The following is a 302-nucleotide window of genomic DNA, read 5'->3' as shown; positions in this document are numbered from 1 at the left end:
TTAAAGAGCGACCATTGTCAAGGTCAGATCCTCAAAGCTAACTGGTACTAAACCCTCTTTTTATGAAGAGAAACGAACAGATCACCACAGCCCTAGCATTCGGCTGAAATTGCAGCTGCGATCGACCTCACGGGGCAGGCCGGCGGAGGGGGGGGGGGGCACGCTTGTCAACAGTAATGATGTGCTAAATGTTTGACAATTGGATTTCACCGGCAAATAATTGCATTTTGTGACAGGTTCATATTTACTGTGTTGTAGCTATGGATGGCGGCGCCTGTCTGTGCCGGGACTTTAACTGGGCG

The sequence above is a fragment of the Penaeus monodon genome, chromosome 20 (genome assembly GCF_015228065.2).
Source record: "Penaeus monodon isolate SGIC_2016 chromosome 20, NSTDA_Pmon_1, whole genome shotgun sequence".
In the NCBI taxonomy this organism is placed as follows: Eukaryota; Metazoa; Arthropoda; class Malacostraca; order Decapoda; family Penaeidae; genus Penaeus; species Penaeus monodon.
This window is presented reverse-complemented; position numbering follows the sequence as displayed.